The sequence below is a fragment of the Panthera uncia genome (assembly GCF_023721935.1).
Source record: "Panthera uncia isolate 11264 chromosome A1 unlocalized genomic scaffold, Puncia_PCG_1.0 HiC_scaffold_17, whole genome shotgun sequence".
Lineage (NCBI taxonomy): Eukaryota > Metazoa > Chordata > Mammalia > Carnivora > Felidae > Panthera > Panthera uncia.
Window position 1 is genome coordinate 99687983 of NW_026057577.1, and position 15260 is coordinate 99703242.

Sequence of the window (15260 nt, forward strand, 5' to 3'; positions counted from 1 at the left end):
TTTCTTTCTTTCTTTCTTTCTTTCTTTCTTTCTTTCTTTCTTTCTTTTTAAGAACTTTGACCTGAATGTAAACACTGGCAAAGAAATTATATTCTTTTACTACACATTTTGGGAGACTGGTATGGTGATATGTTTCTGGAATAGAATATCGAGTATAATCAGTCTGCTAATAGGAACAGGAAGTCATTTCTTAAAATGATCCTACAGCCACCTTGCTAATGTCGAGGATGATTTGAGCTGACTGATTTGATTGCTGCTTTCTTCCTACAAGAGGTCTCAATGCATGAAATAACTTACATGTGTAATTTAGGTTTCCATGATTTCCAGCAACCTAATGATGCACAGAAAGCTGAAATAAAATTCCCACTTTTTCCCAGATAGAATATACACATCTAAACATCTGTCTTATAGAGACAGAAGGATATTATAGTTGATGGGAAGATGATAGCTTAATGCCTGTTTGGTGGTTTGATTTTCTAATAGATTATTTGAAAACTGTCCAGCTAGTGCTGTGGGGACCCATTTACATCTTTGCAAATAGCTTCAGGATAGAAAAGGGTAGGAGAGTAGGAGAGGCAGCTTAGTTTAGTATTGCAGACAATACTTCCTATACTATACTATACTATACTATACTCTATTATACTATACTGATACTTTACTATAATATAATTTTATACTTACAGACAAGTATCTGAATGTCTTATATTTGAATCACAGCTCTGTAATTCAACAACACTATAAAATACCCTTTCTTATCTTAATTTATCAAATTTTCATATATCATACTAGTCCCTGATTCTTTTTGATTCTCTCCCTTTACTTTCTGTCTTATGAAGCCCCAGACCATGTGGTTTTTGAAGCATACCCTTTCCTCCATTCAGAATTACTTTATCTATTCTTCAAATTTAGAATGATAAAATCTTGGGGACTGGGCTTACCAAGAAAATTCCCTTTGAAAGAGATCAGAAAAAAAGGAAGGGAAAAAGGATCCGTAAAAAAGACTGAATTCATTTTTTAAAAGCTTATTTATTTATTTTGAGAGAGAGAAAGAGAGAGACAGAATGCTGAAGGGGCAGAGAGACAGAGAGAGAGAATCACAAGCAGGCTCCACACCATCAGCACAGAGCCCGATGTGGGACTCAAACTCATGAACTGTGAGATCATGACCTGGGCCTAAGTCGAGAGTTGGTTGATTAACCAGCTGAGCCACCCAGATGCCCCAAAACTCAATTTGTTATAAGCAGAGGTGACATAAGAAGTCTACAATCAGTCAAACGTTTAATTTCTGTTATCCCCATCAGAATGATTTTAACCTAGGGTCAGGCCTATTAATATTAGTGGCTCCACAATAGTCAAGCCAGATAAAAGCAGCATGCCTGTCACCCATAGTGTGTTCATGAGTGATTCAGAGATATGAAAATAGACATTTGGGAAGGTAGAGTTTTGACTTTTGCACATGAGAGCCAAGATATTACAATAGTAATTGATTCTTCAGTCATTCTGAGGTAAAATTTAAAGTTTGCCTTGTGTGTGGTCTTTATACTGAAAACAAAGTTGGGATGATGGAACTTTCTTTCTCTCTTTGGAGCATGTCCACTCTTCTTTCAATTGCTATTGCCAAGCTCCTGAAGGACAGTACATGTGGAGTTTTTGAACAAGTGAACTTTTTTCCTAACTTGGTGAGCTGAGCTGGATGATTTAGAAGAAACATTGAAGTTTCTTTTTACCTTTCTTCCTAGAGTCTTGAGCTAATTATAAAAGGTTAACTTCTTCTTTATTAGTCTCTAAAGGTCTCCAAAGCCTGCCTGATCCATCTTGGTTCTCACTGTATGTGTACAGATAACATACTGAGCTCCTTAACATAACAGCATTATGTTAACATTATATCCATGATATGTCTATGCCAAGATTTCGCTTTTAGACTCAGAACCAGTGTTCAGCAGAATGTACCCTTAACTCACACCAACCCTGATAAAATATGCTTGTCTAAGTCTTTATCTTCAAAATTCTCCTAAAAGCAGGGAAATGGTAACTAAAGGGATAATCCCTTTTCCCTCCACCCCTTCAGCTTATAATACCTTCATTTGTGAAAAAGTTTCTGTTAATGATTTTTGTTTTTAGGTTAGATGTTAAATTTCACCTCCACATTTATTTTTCTTTTGTGAGTGTGTATTGCTTTTTTTCACTGCACATGCAAGATTCCTGCCAAGTTTCCCCCCACTCCCCACCCCCTAATTTTGGGCAAAGAGCATGAGTGTGTGTTTAAGGGGAGTGGTGGAGGACAAAATCTTACCTTATATAAAGATTTACTTGCACAGTGAGATCAATGTGTTTCTGGTAGTCTTAGTTTGGATAATCTCAGAAACAGATCCTAAGACAAAGACTCAAGTGCAAATAAACATGAGTAGGGAAGTAGGGAAGAGATATGGAGAGAGTGAGGTAGCCAGCATAGGAAGCACCATCAAGGCAGCCACTGCTACTGGTGGCCAGATCTTAACACCTCGGGAAATTCTGAAAAATGGTGTAAAACACGTATTTTGCCTGCAGGGTGAGCAAGCTGTGCATTTATATAGCAATTCCATTCAGTAATTGGTTTAGGCTGCTCTCTGGGGTACAGGCATTAGTTCCCTGTCCCTTAGGCCTGCTGGATATAGGCATGGCAGCCTTTCAAGGCATCAGAGACTCTTGGGCCAAGAGGTACAAATACTGGTGGTTGATATTTGTGCAGGACCAAACTGAAGTAACGAGACCCAGGGGATGTGGGCTGGGAACCAACAGCATCTGTTAAAGAGTGATAGTCCATGGTTTTTATTTTCATGATTCCCAGTTATTTGGCACATGGAAAACATTTAGCCCCTATTCTTGACTTATTTTAAAGACTCAAAAGTTTACTTCTTATTCTCTTTCTGTAAATAAAATTTCAGCATCACAAAATAACTTCTGACATGATTAGTCTTCATATCTAAACACCTAATTTATCATCAATGACAGGATTATTTCAAAACTAGTCTTATCAAGTAATACTTCAGGGTGTTATATATTTGATCAAAACTATTTTAGTTAGGTCTATTATAAACTGGCTATTTGCAATTGAGATTTCATTATATGTTTTTAATGCTTAGGCTAGACATATATTAACCAGCCTATAGAATTATAAAATGTTAGAGCTAAAAATGACCCTATAGATTATGTAATCAGGCCCCTTGCCACCCAGTACCTACTTAGCAGATGAGGAAACTAAGGTTTAGTGAGAACCACTTTGCTTACAGTTGTGGAAATAGTCTTTTCTTTTTATAACCCTAAATAAAACTAGAGAGAACTCTGGGTCCATGGTAAAATGTTCTGTTATTCTGGGACTGAGGGTTAGGTTATAAACTTTGAGAACTAACGCAGAGTCCCCTACACCTGGAGTCATTGGCTAGTATCTTGGAAGTTAAGCTACTTGTTTCTGGGGTTCCTTTTCTCCTTGAGGCAGAAGTACCACAATGATATGGTTTTTTTATCCTGATGTCTCATGCATATTGTTCAGATGGTGCACTTACTGTTTTTTTTTTTCAACATAGGCTTTACTTTTATCATCTGCATCCTACTTGCAACCAGTCTTCTGGTCCCATTTTACACTGAACACTCTGCTTTGATGCTTGGGTTTTGATTATTTTACTTCCAGAAAAGTCCCTGGATTGACTTCAATTATAAAGATTTATTATTAAAACTGAGAGGAAAAAAGTATAAAAGCAAGTGGGAATACTTTAAATTCTACCCATCTGATTTCTACTAAACATTTAAAATTCAAAATAAAGCAACATAGATTGAATACCTAGATATTCAAATATGGATTTATTTTATTTTTCTTATTGCTCCATGCTTCTCAGCATTGAGGCCATTGAGCCTATGAAATTTTTTCTTGGAATTCTTAAAGTTCTACAAGAATTGTTAATTCAAAATTTTCCTTAGATGCTTATGAATTTTTAACTGTTAAGACAAAATCTCTTTTTTTTTTTTTTTCTGGTAGAGATGACTAAATTAAAAGGTATTCTCAAATAACTACTGTAATCCAAAAATTGAAAGATGAACAAAAAGAATCTTGACAGCATAGAAAATAGAAACCCGTTTCCAGATTATTCTTAAATCAAAGAGAAGGTAACAAACATTGCAACTTTTTACAAAGCAATGATATGAGGCACATCGTACCTAAGCCTACAGGTTTTAGTAAAAGCTGCTATAACCAGAGTCCTAATGCCTATAGACAAGGTTAAAATGAAGAAGTTAGAAGTTAGAAAAGCAAAAGTTAGAAAGTTAGTAAAACAAAAAAACCAAAATAACCAAGAAAGAAGGAAGGGGAAAATAGAGATTTAAGATGTTACTTATGAATAAGAAAATAGAAATTAAAAAAAATACTACAGAAGATAGATAAATACTAATCTGACATTTGGAACTGTGCATTACCATTAAAGCTGGTAAATCTTTTAGATTTTATTAAGAAAAATGGTAGACTAAAATATTGAAAATGACCAAAGAGTAGCACATACATATTTGTTGAATCATGAATTGATAGAAAGGGAACTATGTGCTGGGCATTGTACTGAGCACCTTATTTTATTTAATCTTCACTAAACCCTTTGAGATGGGTGTTACTTTTATCCTCATTTTATATGTGGAGAATCTGAGGCTTAGAGAGATTAGAAGGAGTAAGTAATATGTGCAAGACTACACAGCTGGAATCAAACCCAGGCATTTTAACTCTAACATCTTTCCTAACCAGTAGTTGGAGATGGTGGTTCATATTTTCTTTGTTGTAGTTCTAATAGGAAACCCCAGTGTGGGTTCTATAAATCTCCTTTCTAAGAATTCTGTGTAGTCTAAAGTACTTTTTAGGTAAAGAATTTTTCCAGGAAAATTTCTACTGGATGACATCAAAATTTTAAGAAGTTTGTTGTTGCAAACGTATAGAAGAATTTTCTGGGTAATCATCTGGAAGCATGGGGAAACAAATACCTGATGATGGTGAACTTGAACTTTTTCAGCCTCAATGGTCTGTGGTTCCTCTGGTTAACAGGAGGAATTTGGTAGAGAGGACTCTAAATTAAAAGGCATTCTCAGACAACAATAGTAATCTGAAAATCAATAGATGACCAAAGAATCTTGACTATATGCAAAATCTGGTCATGGCCTGGAGGGATATTAACAACTGGTGGGGATTTCAGTAACATGCATTCTTCAACATTGGATTTTTTCCTCTACTAAGTAGTCTTTTAGGACTACAGAACAGACTAAGATTTAGTGAGAGAAAAAATAATCCTACGGCCATGGATGAGAGTTTCAACTAGAAAGACTTTTTCCTAAAACCATATTATTTTTCTCTTCACACTTAATCTGCTCATTGCCTTGAACGTGGACAGTTTCCAAGTCTATTCAGCTGTCTGCTTTTTTTTCTTAATGCAGACCATGAAAATGATATCTAAATCTGAATTCTATTAACACCACAAATAAAAGTGATAAACTCTATCAGCACCAGCATATAAATCCTTTCAGGGGAAGGTATTGTATTTTAAATTATGCAGACACAAATTCCTAATATTTAAATAAGAATATTCTCCTTGGTTCCAGCATTTCAGAACACTTTTTGATAAAAGAAATGGTGTTACAATATAGGAGTAAAGTAAAATAATTTTGGAAGGTATATAGGATCTATTCCTTGGTCAGCTGTCAGTGACCAACTAGCCTCAATGAAGGGAAGAATCCCAAGGAACACTGTGGAGTGCAGTGAAACACTTAGAGCAAATAGTAAAAGGAATTAATCAGTTACTAATAGGGTAGGAAATAGCATGGGTGTTAAGTCAAACATCTGATTAAGTAATTACTGAGTTAACAAAAAATATTTAAGAAACTATTTTAGAGAAATATTTTCACTGTAATTTAAGCTATTTATGTCAAATACTTGTCTTGATTTTCCTTATGCACTTGAAATGCTTGGCAAGAACTGGCACATAGTAGGTTCTCAAATATTTGCTTGAAGGAAGAAAAATATACTTACTTACATTAGTGAGATGTGTTAATGCAGAGCAAACATTTTAGAGCTAAGGCAGAAAGGATTTTCTCTATTTGTTGGTGTCTGCTGAGAACCAAAGCATATAATAAAATTAGTTGGTTTTTTTCCTCAGGACTCTTGAGTGGCTGTATGGAAAGGCACAGATATAATCGTGGGTTAGAAATTCTTTACAACAGTAATGAAACCAATAAAATTGGAAGATTAAAAGAGATTCATTTCTAAAGTATTACAGTGGACTTTGTTAACTTAATTAAATTATTTAAGTCTAATCTCTTCTAAGTTAGTGACAAAAAGCTTCTTTTTATGACATTGTCTTGGAAATCATTTAGACCACCATGACATAAAAGGCTATGGAAGTATTTTTTCAGGCCTGAGGACATTTAAATCTAGGTTCTGTTTTGTGGATTATAGATTTTTTTTTTAAGGGCAAGTAAATGTTCCTCTTAATTTTCTTTCAGTATGCAAAATTCAAATCACCTGGGCATTAATCACTAGAGATTCACTTCAGTTATAACCCTAAAGTTGTGCCATGGAAAAAGAATGGGTTGATAGCGGGGGTGATTAGAGTTTTTGAAACCTAAATGTCACATTGCATTTGATTATTAATTCAAAATATTTTTAGCTGAGTTCTCCATAATCAGAGCTCATCAGACTATTGACTGTATTCAAGAGCTAAGTAATTAAAAGGAAGAAGTCAACATCACAAGTTAAATTTACAGAGAAGTCATTATTATTTTGTTAATAGCTTCTGTGACTTCCTAGGATATAACTTTTGAATCACACAGTCGTGTACCTATTGACTTGCTAGAACTTTTCAAGTAAATGTATTTTCTAACAAACTTTGGATATAGATAGGATCAGTTTCAGGTGATATTATTGGAATATTTTGTCCTTGAAAGGAAATCTTAGCCAAAAAACAATAATTCAACATCTGATTTATTTGACCTTAAAAATGTTACTTCAATGAATGATTTTAAGGTTTTAAATAGGAAACATTGTTTTTACACATTTACAATTTATAATTTAAAGCACATTGGAAAGGATTGGGATAAATACCAGTGGACAAAATTCACATTTAATAAATTGCTTGAAGTTTTACTATGTATGTTGGCATCTACATAATTTGCTTTCAGGGACTATAATCTTTTCAGAGGGTCCAATGGATAGGTTTTAACTTTAACTTTAATGAAGATAGTTTGGAGAAAATAATCCAGAGGAATTGTGCTTTTTAGCCCCTTCAAGCAAAATCCAAGAATCTTTGCTCTGACCCATCTACCTATTTAAAGAGTTTGCTTAATGAAAGGTTATGTCAAGACCATCACGAGCTAAGTCTGAAGGCCAATTAAGGCTTGGTGAAAGGAAAATCTTTTTACCAAAATTGATGTCCGATTAGCATGGGTCTGTTTGATATAGGTCAGGTAAAAATCTAGGTTCATTGATTGTTTTTTCTTTAATTTATTATTTAAATGTTTTTTTTTTTTTGAAATTAGGAAAGTTATATATGCTCACTGTTACCAGTGAAAAATGAAAGAGATGAATGGAGACAGAGGTTATTTTTTCCCCCTACTCTTTTCCCTCGTTAATCAATGTTAATGGCAGCAGGTGTATCATTCTACAAGTTCTGCTTTCTTGTATGGAAGTATGAGTACACGTCAAAAATGTGTGTTTTATTAATGTTTGTTTCTATAAAAATGCATCACATTAAATATACTACTCTGAAATTTAATTTTTCATGTAACAATATGAATAGATCTCTCAAGACAGTCGATATAGATGTAACCACATATCAGAATCACACATCAGAACTGGATGACTTGTTAGGACACATTACCAGGCCCCATCCTCAGACATTCCCATAGGTCTGGAGTGGGGTCAAATATGCATTTCTAACAAGTTCCTAGGTGATGCTGAGACTACTGGGCCAAGGGCCAGACTTTACGAGCCACTGGTTTAGCCTATTCTTCTGGATAGAAGTGGATTCCTGCATAGAGTAGAAGTGTTGTGATTTATCCAACCATTTCCCCTGTTGGTGGCCCTTTATTTTTTCTTATTTTGCCACAATAAAATATTGCTGCAATGGACATTTTGTTCATATAACACAAAGATTTTTATGTCTATAGTATAGATTCCCAAATTGAAATTAGTGGGTCAAAGGTGGTGTTTACAATTTTAACAGCTTTTGCCTGATTAATTCCCAAAAGCAGTTATTACATATTACTAATTGCTACATAAAGATTATATATCCCTGTTTCCTCATCAGCACTGTATTGTTACTGTATTATTATTTCTTTATGAGATGAGTGAAAAAATGGCATCTCATTGTTGTTTTAACTTACATTCCCCTAAGCCCCAAGAGGTTAAGAGAATTCTTGTATGTTTAGTAACCACTAGGATTCCCTCTTTGTCCATTGTCCCTTTAGTTACTTTTCTTTTTCCTAATTATTTCTAGAGATTTTTTTTAATATAAGGAATATTAACCCTTAATATGGCAAGCGTTGAAAATATTTCTCTCAGTCTCTCCCTTCACTTTTAACTCTGTTTATAATATGACTGGCATGAAAAATCTGTAATTTTTATGTAATGAAATATTACATAGGTAGTGCCTTTAGGTCTTCTATCTTATTTAAGAGACTCTTGTATAATGCAAGGTTATACAAATATTCTTCTAAAGTTTCTTGTAATGTTTTAACTATTTTATATTTTGCATTTAAATGATTATTGTATCTGGAATTAATTTTAAAATATCATGTGAAGTTGGGCTATAGTGGCAGCCCTCCCCCCTTTTCAGGGACTGGGGGCATTTTTCTCTCCTATGTAATTCCTTCTAGGCTTTCCACATCACTAGGCCCACGTGCAACAAGTAAGCAGGCATAGTCTTTCTGGAAGAGGAGCACGGGCACCTGCTTGCTGATTTCCCTCACTACCAAGAAACCTGAATCATCACCACAGACCCCAAACATAGGTAAGACCTAGCCCCTGGGTCTAGCCCCTTAGCTTAGGACAGACACAAAAGAGAATGGTTTCTAATTGATTCTTGGTCCCTAAAGACGCGTTAGAGGTGTTCTATGTCCTGCATTCCATGCCTCCCGTCCAAATACAGTATTACTTAGAAAGGATGTTTGGAGCAAATTATGGAGTCTGTGTTCAAGCTGTCCTATCTCAGAATACAAACATTACACAATTAATGCAAGTTTATACTCACTGGGGACAAATTAGTGAATAGAGATTAGCAAGAAGAAAGCAGGAAAAATCACCCACATTTCAACCACCCAGAGACAAACACTTTGAGCCTCTGGGTGTATATCTGTTCAGATTATATAACTAACTAAATAAATAACAGACAAGTAAGTAGATAAATGTAAAAATATTACTTTCCATGCTGTTTTTAATTTCCTCCCCTACCTTTTGGACATTTGGATTGCTGCCAATTCTTTGATGTCCTACATACTTTGAGATAAACATCACTTTTGTTACACTTTTGTGAAGATTTACTATTATTTCTTTGATACAAATTCCTAGAATGGTAGTTGCCTGATCAAGGTATACGTTCATATTTAAAATGTTTCCAAATTGCCCTCCAGGAAAATTTTAAAGTTTATACTCCTACCAGCCACGCATGAGAATGCCCATCAGTTCATAACTTTGCAGAAAAAAGTTTGCATGACTAAACACAAACCCCATTTCTTTTTAAAAAACACTACTTGGTATACATTTCATTATTTGGATGCTCAGGTTTGATTTTTCTTTTTGGTAAAAAGGTATTGCAGTTTCCTGCTCTTAGGAGTATGTTTCACATTGGAGTGAACTACTTCCCCCTTCTACAGGACTGGACTCATGTGAACACATCAATATATATTATATTCTCATCCTCTAAGACTAAGCAAGTGACCCAAGCTGCATTGTATCAACTTTGGGAAGTTACTACAATGAGAGAAAAGAAGTTCTCTCTTTCAATCCTCACTGGCTCTTCATCTATCTTTCCCTAGGATTTTGAAAACAACAAAGTAGATGAGAGCAGAGAAAAGGAGGGACAGATGCACAATGGGAGAGAAAGAAAGAACAAAAGGGACAGGAGGGGGAAGATACATCTGGCTGTGCCTGAAGCAAGAACTACTGTTGGATTTTTTACTAACATGAGCCAATCACTTCTGTTGGTGAGTGTACCTTCCTTTTACTCCTTTTAAAAGGCACTGACATGGCTATTTGTTTTATATTCTATAATCATTATTTGATCATCTAGAATGTATTTTTAAGCTTTACCAGTAAAAAGTCTTTGTTAGTTATTACAAATAATTCGAAAGCAAATAAACATGTATTTGTGGTTTTCTCAGCCTTTACTATTATCAAATATTTACTGTTCCAAACAGGTACACACCTGTAGGTAGGTCATTTGTCTCCTTGATAGAGTACACAACAGAGATAAGAGAATACTTTTGTTCCCATTCCTTCCCCACCTTTGAGCTTTGGCTATTGTACTAGCAATCTAATGGTGACGAGTGATTTGGGTTCCCTGGTCACCTCATTAATCACATTAATGATGTCAGACACCAAAAAGAAAGTAGAGAAATCACTTGCCTTATCATCTAATGTCTTTTCATTAGAGATCCGGTCAAGGGATTTTAAAGATATTGACATTGACAACTAATAGGCAGTTGATATTAATTCTGCTGAAAGCAATAATGAAGCAGCCAGATTCCAAACAAGCTAGCAGTAACCTGGTGGGACCTCAGATGAGAAGGTGTTGGAATCTTTTAAAATTCACTTTACTTTTTGCTTGGATGGACTTGCTTTAATTCAAGGGTAGTGAGAGTGGGCAGAGTTTGGGGAGGAGACATATTAGGTTTCAATCCTTTATCAATGTTTTAATTATCTTTCAGGAGAGCTCCCTAGCAGGTTGGAGGACAAGATTATTGTTTGAAAAGATAACCATTAACTCTGGAATAATATTTATTTGCACGGCTCATTCCTAGGCTTGATGGGACCTCCAAATTTGTTATTAGAGCTAATATGGAAAGAGGGTCATAGCTATTGCAGAAATGACCAAGGGTCACATCCCCAGATAAGATTAATAGCTTAATGATAAAGAGAAGTTGACAACCATGCTGAAGTATAGAACATCTTCTCTGATGGATTCCAACAAGACATGGAAACTTTGAGTGAGGCATGAGGCAGATAAGGTATAGACTTGGTTGCATTTGATTAGAGACAGATGAGTACAGAACTGCTAAAGCATGTCTCAGTGTAACACTAATAAAGTGCTGGGAGCCAGTTGTCAACAACGGTATACAGCCCCCACTGAAATGTGTAAAAATGTACTACACATGCCTTTAATTTTATTCACCCATGGGGATAGCAAGCAATAACACAGTAAGACACTGGGGTTATTTTAACCATTTTCTAATTACATTTGACCCTTAAACAACAGGGATCCACTTACATGTGGATTTTTTAAATATAAATACAGCACAGTACAATAAATGTATTTTCTCCTCCTCATGATTTTCTTAATATTTTCTTTTTTTATCTTACTTTATTATAAGAATACAGTATGTAATACAGATAGCATGCAAACTATGTGTTAATTGATTGTTTATGTTACTGGTAAAGCTTCCAGTCAACAATAGGCTATTAGTTAAGTTTTGGGGTGTCAAAACTTACATGCAGATTTTCAACTATAGAGGAGAGGGGGGCATTGGCAGCTCTAACTCCAGTGTTGTTCAAGTGTCACCTGTATATTGATCAGCATTTGGTTAAATTGTATTTTGTATCCTATTCTAACAAAGTGTTCATGATATGTCAAGTACTGTATTAGGCATATAACCAGTACTGAAGAAATAAAATCTTTAATTTTTCTTCCTTGGAAAACCACTGTACTCTTAATTCACTCATTTCTTAACAAATACTCTAGTCATTCTTATAGAAAATAAGAATCTAACAATAAACATGATATATAAGTTTCCTGTCTCCATAGAATGTATATTCTTCTAGGGATAAAAAGACAATAAACAAATAAGCTAGATTTTCAGATAGGAATAAGAAATGTGAAAAACAGAGAGAGTTACCTAGGGTATGGGGTTAGTTTAGATTGTTCAGTTAAAAACATCATTCTGAAAAGTTTAACATCTGAGCTGAAATAAGAAAGTAACTCTGTAAGAAGGAGTAACCCTGTGAAATCTGGGTGAAGGAAGCACATTTCACGTAGAGGAAAGTGAGTGTAAAGTCAGAAGAGTTGAAGTTTTGAATGCATGGTTGTAGGATAGGAACCTCAAGAGACAGGTGTGTCCAGTTTATTCAGTCTATGGCAAGGAGATTACACTCAATTCTTAGCATAATTTATCTACTTCATGGTAGTCCTTTCCTTTCTTTAAAATAGAGATAACATTATGAAAAATAATCCAATATTTTTCTTATAAGGGTTCTGTCAGATTATATTTTCAGCTGAGAAATGTAGGTCTATTTGGATGAATCTAATTATATCCTATATCACATCACAGAGGTAAAATGTCATGATAGTATTGGTAACACAACTTAATCACCAGTTAACAGGCATTAGTTGTTCACATTGACTTTTTTTTTTTTAATCTCTTTCAGACTTTAACCATCTATACAAAATCACAGAAGACTGGCATATGGAGGTTAACTCAAGGGATTTGGGGAGAACTTTCTCCTCCATTAAAATTTTGAGAAAGATATTTTGGTTTCTGGAAATTTCTGGAAAAGTCCTCAAAGTTATTATTTCCATACTATACCTCAGGGTTCTTTCCTAACTTTTAAAGATGGATTGAGAACTAAGAGACAGAATCCTTTCCTAAGAATCTGAAGAAAAGCCACCTCAGACAGTCTTTCTGAATGCCATGTTTTCCAACATTGAGTTCCAGCACAGATCTCTTGGACATCCAGTAAGAGTAAATAAGTTCTAATATCTTGTCATCCCTTTAAAGGATAGAATACTCCTTAACAGCCAATAAACACACTTTGTAGTCCTTCCTTAGGTGCTTAGTTTGGGAGGTCAAGACCTGATCATTGTCAAATGTTCTTTTGAAGTGATTTTAGATACTATATATAGACACTATATATATGTATATGTATATTATAGATACTATATATATGTATCTAGTCAGGGTTTGAATAATCAAGGGTAACAAATTTTGTTTCTTTTGTTCTCTTTGTTTGAAGAAATGCAAAAAATGAGTTGGTGTTAGCTGTGCAGCTTGAACCATCCACCCCCTAGGAAGAATTTACATGTTTAAGTATTGGATTGGTTGGTAGTGCTTTTAAAATATGTGTGTTTGGCTCTGCCACTATCTCAAGGAATAGCAGCTGCCTTTAAATGAAAGGCCTAATGCTTTTTTGACTAATACCGTAACACCCCATGGAAATCCCCATTAGTCCCTTTGATGGAGCCTTTCGTGCCATTCAGTGTATTCTCTTTCCCTATTTCCCAGAATGGAAATTTGACCTATCCTGCATCCAGGAGCCTAAGACTGCCACAGAGAGGTTTTCAAATGTTCTTCAAGCACTATGCAGATAACCAGAGGATAGGTGGAGCTATGTGCTACAACATTTTTACTTACCTGAGTGGATAGGACTTAGAGGTAGAAGGTGCTGACAATAGACAATGTACTTAAATATCCATAACTCCCCATGGACTATGACTGAATAGTCCTGGCATAGAGTAGAACTGAAAGGATTAACACAGAGAACTGTGTCTTGATAATTCCTTTTTTTAGGGGAACCTTAGTGTATGGGAAACCTTGCTACAGCTTTTGTCCAAGAAGTGATGCCAGGCTGATAGGAAAGCTAGTTTTACTAAACTAGTACTAGTTTACTAATAGAGCTTTGTAGTTTCCCTGTAGCCTAACCTAGTAGCTTGGGCAAGCTATGTTTAAGCCATTGACATTCGTAAGCTCTGTAAGTAATATCTGCATAATTTTATTTATGGTTAGAAGTGGAGAGACCGAAAAGGTAACAGCTCACCTTTCCCCAGCCCTCCATTTTGAACATACTGTCTCCAGGTATGTGGCTAGTGATGTAAGGATAAATTCCTCTATTGGAATATCTGAGTTATTATTCCAGGGAAAATCAAGAAGCAGAGTTGTGTCTAGATAAATAATGGAAATATGTGTTTTCTTAATTTTCTTTTGTGTATCTTTGTTTTGCAATTTTTCCAAGATGAGTGTGGATTACGTTTCAGATAAAAAAAAGTTGTATTTAAAATTAAGCTTGGGGCGCCTGGGTGGCGCAGTCGGTTAAGCGGCCGACTTCAGCCAGGTCACGATCTCGCAGTCTGTGAGTTCGAGCCCCGCGTCAGGCTCTGGGCTGATGGCTCGGAGCCTGGAGCCTGTTTCCGATTCTGTGTCTCCCTCTCTCTCTGCCCCTCCCCCGTTCATGCTCTGTCTCTCTCTGTCCCCCCAAAAAAAAAAATAATAATAATAATAATAAAAAAATAAAATTAAGCTCAACGTTTTCTAGCAACAATTTCAGCTCCTGTCTCTTACTCTGCTTCTTTCCTCAAAGGATTGCAGATGCAAGGATTTCAATATCTTATCTACTAGTTTAAAAACATTCTTGAGATCCATTGCAAGTAGCGGCTGTTATAAGAACTTTCTACTCCCTTAAACACCTAATCCCCTGTGACACATTCCATTTATCCTCCTTTTGTGGTGACTACAGCTTTAGCTGCCCCATGTGGGGAGACTTGCTGGTTTTATTTCGTTGCTCTGGATTGCTGCTCTTAGATTGCTGAAAAATGAACTTATTCTATAGCACTCAGTTTGTCGTGTTGCTCCTTTCGGAAGTTACTGTTCTGAATTATTCCCTGTGTCCAGGGTAACTCTTGGTCTACTCAGTATATTTCTTCTCTTTTACTTTGTACCTACCGACCATTTTATATTGGCAATTTGTGCAGGTCTATGCTAAAAATCTTCTTTGAATAGCAAATCTTCCATGCTTTGAACTCCTCTAATCAAAACTTGCTGTTTAAAATTCTGCCAGTGATTTTGCTTCTGCTTAACTGTGGACACCTTTGGCATAGTTATCTTTATTCTTTCTAGCTAATGAAAATTTGGGTTAAAGAAGGGATCTTTTTATTTCCCATTAAAAATGCACTTGTCAAAATTATTAGTTTTGGAATATCAGATTTCAAAGGGAGCTCAGAGACCATCTGCTCAAATCATCTCATTTGTCAGATTGAGAAAAACGAGCCTCAGAC

The 15260-nt window shown here is 35.4% G+C and overlaps 1 long non-coding RNA gene across 2 annotated transcripts in view; it reads left to right on the forward strand.

Annotated features, from left to right (window-relative positions):
* The window catches only part of LOC125934456 (uncharacterized), a 114470-nt gene extending 101750 nt beyond the window's left edge, over positions 1-12720 (forward strand). For both annotated transcript variants that reach the window (XR_007461408.1, XR_007461409.1), the window contains 3 exons: positions 8878-9011; positions 10036-10203; positions 12641-12720. This is a non-coding gene — a long non-coding RNA (uncharacterized LOC125934456). The remainder of the gene's footprint in view (positions 1-8877; positions 9012-10035; positions 10204-12640) is intronic.
* The last annotated feature ends 2540 nt before the right edge of the window (positions 12721-15260 follow it).